Source organism: Pundamilia nyererei, unplaced genomic scaffold (genome assembly GCF_000239375.1).
Source record: "Pundamilia nyererei isolate P.nyererei 1_Seehausen unplaced genomic scaffold, PunNye1.0 scaffold00155, whole genome shotgun sequence".
Lineage (NCBI taxonomy): Eukaryota > Metazoa > Chordata > Actinopteri > Cichliformes > Cichlidae > Pundamilia > Pundamilia nyererei.
The window spans coordinates 2,694-5,972 of NW_005187556.1; positions in this window are offsets into that span (position 1 = coordinate 2,694).

The window sequence follows — 3,279 nt, forward strand, 5'->3', positions numbered from 1 at the left end:
CACACACACACACACACACACACACACACACACACACACACACACACTGTAATGAGAGATAATATAACTTGAAATAATTGAAATACAGACACAATTGAATACACAAACAAAAGGTATCAAGCTGTGTTGACTTTATCCCCAAAATTTGAATCTGTTCATCTGGCCATAGCTTCACTCATCCAAGTGACTTCTTAAGTCTCAGCTGACTGCAGGGTTCCCCAACCTTGTAAACAGGACATTTGCACAATGACTGAAACCAGCACCACTGAATGAAAAATGGGCTGTGAGGTCAGTTCCTTGATCATTAATATGCAAATTTTCATGGCCATTGATCAGTGGTCTTTGATTATACTATAGTGTGGATGGAGGAACCAGGAGTTACACAGAGTCAACATGAAAAACACACTAACTTTCCTTTTCTTTTCTTTCTTTCTTGAGGTGAAACATCTTCAAGCAACTCAAAGAAGTCCAGACGCTTTTCTTTCCAAGCTCCTTAGACCACGATGACCTTCACAGACATATTTTCTTTCTTTTCACTTTTCTAACACAGGTTTACAGGCCCGGAGCGAGGCTGCTCCAGAGGAGAAATCCTGAAATTATTTAAGAGACGATGCACTTAGCTTTGTCCGTTTTCTTGTTCTGCTAATTAAGTTAAATTGATGCATGGCAAGGACCTTTAACACCAGAGAGTGTTACAGCAGAAACTCATCCCAAGGTGGAAACTCCAGATTGAGACTAGATGAGAAGTCATGAAAGAACCAGTGAGAAGCAGGGACCATTCCAGTCACAGCTGACAACCCAGACAGAGGTTAAGGTGGAAGGTTGTGCCACTTGGGTTCCTAGCAGTTGTCACAGGAAGTTTTCAGAACCACAATAATAATCCAAAGGTGGAAAGGATTCTTGTGTTGATGTTGAGGAAGACAACAACGGTCTATGTACTTTGCCCTTTCAACCTAAAGCTGCGTTGGAACAGAGAGTGAGGGGTGAAAGAGCGCCCTCCTCCAACGAGAGAGTGCCAAGCTCCAACTGAGTAACGTGCAGAGAGGGATCAGCGATGGAATGTGGATAACACCTGATTAAACAGTCAGGCTGGTCTTGCCTGAAAGGTTCAGTGTGTTTTTAAGTTCTGGTGGTCACATTTTGTATGACAGCTAGACTGTTTCTCTAGTACACCAGTTATCTTAGCCACAGTTTCTCATGAATGAACATCATGTTTCCATGTGTAATTTGATATTTTTGGAAGTTTTTTCTTTTTATCATTATTGTTATCTTTTGCATATAGAAGTTTAGGCTATGAGGATGATTGGAAATGAACAAAAGGGTGGAGAGGAGAATAGTGAAGTGAGGATGCACATAGTGAAATCTCTTTGAGTGTACAATGGTGTTGATGTGATATACAGAATGTCAGAAAAGAAATGTCTGTTATTGATGTGATTAGCAGAGTAATCCAAAGAGTGGGAATGTGCTGGAAATTTCACATTTGTCACATGTTTTAGTAATATCACTTTTGGGTCACTTCAAGGTTCACATGTGGAGAAGCGTTTAGCTTTAACTCTATTACACAAAGTTAGGCGAGTTAACTTTCGTGAGAAAGTTGGTGACACCCAGAGGGGGAGGATCCAACAGGTGGTGAAGTCTTTTGTTAATCAGGTCTTTGAGGATGGGGTGAAGAGGCAAGGAGCAGACTCTATGTGACACTGGAAGAGGAGACAAGGTTGTAAACTCTCTCTCTGAGGGTTCAAGGGTGTGAACAACAACTGTGGAAATGCCTTCTTCTTGACTGTATTTAAAGAGGGCTGCTATTCATCTTTAGGCTACGTCCACACTAGCCCGGATAGATTTGAAAACGCTCTGCGTCCACACTAGGGTTTTCAGTCGTTTTCACAGAGTTGTGCATCCACATTGAAACGCTTACATTCCAGTACTGTGCATGGGCTGAAGGAAGGACAATACTCGGTGTATAAATGCTCAATCAACAATCCTGTATTCCATACAATTCAACACTTTAAGAGCACAAACCATCCGGATGGGGAGACATGCATGAAGAGGGTCACAGCAAGTCTCAAAATGGTGGAGCGTTACCCAAAGCTTTTATAGCCTCTGTTGACCCCACCTAGTCGTAAAAAGCTCAAACTTACCATCTAACTCTCAGTGAGCCTGTGTTATGACCTTGGCTCCCTGCCTATCTGCTTCCAACAAGGGGGTGAGCTCCTGTGGAATGTGCTCTGTGCTCTCTGCACACAGTATTCTCTTCTTAACTCAGCAGTATGAAATGCCATGAAACAGTGTAACTCACTCACAGTAAATCAACAGTATAGGATAGTACAAACCTATCTAATGAATCTAATGATTTTCTAATGATTCTTTTGTAATTCAGAAGCATAGTGCAAACTAGAACTACAACTACATACTAATTATACTCTCTATAATGAGTATGGTGTGGCTTACAGCAGTATAATGATTCACTCATTTCGATTACAGACATAGGATAACACATGATAAAATAATAATCTCACAGCACACACACAAAGGAACCCTCCGACCAAACATACTTCAAAACAAACATCACATTGGGGAGACAGGTCAGAGAGGTAGGCTGATAAGAAAAACAACAAAAATACACAACATGAGGCGAGAGGAGGGAAAAAAAGCTCCACCCAGACTGAGCTTCTGATGGGAGAACAACAAAAAACACCTCAGCACAAAAGCACATGAATCTTAATACACCATAGAAGCACATGACAAGCAACAGGTGTGGGTAAGGGGTGAGAGTAAGTCGGTGTAGACAGCACATCCGGTCCTGCAGCATGGGCTGGGACTAGACCCGCCGTTCAACCTCAGCCTTGGAGATAAGCGTTCAAAGGTGTTTGGAATCCAGGATGGGGGACACAGGATGGGAATGAAGAGTCTACAGAGTCTGTCATCGGAAACAGAGTTTTTTGTTGGTCAGCTCCAGCCTTGAGACCACAGCTGGCGCCGATATGGTGGCCACATGAGATGATGGTGGTTTCCTTTAGTTCTAACAACTGCATGTCAATTTTACAGTCGATCTAAATGTCCATCAATCTCCCGTTGGAGATTTTGTGCTCAAAGACCATTTGTTAACTGTCTATAAATTCTACAGGGTTCATGTGAGTCACATGCTAAATATGCTGTGAAAAACTTTTTTTAAACAAGTCCTACTGGAGTCAGTTCATTTCCATAGAGAGGTACTTTGCATCAGCAGCACCATGCTCCAGTGCTCTGGGAGAGTTTATAGTCCTGAGAGTTGAACACTGG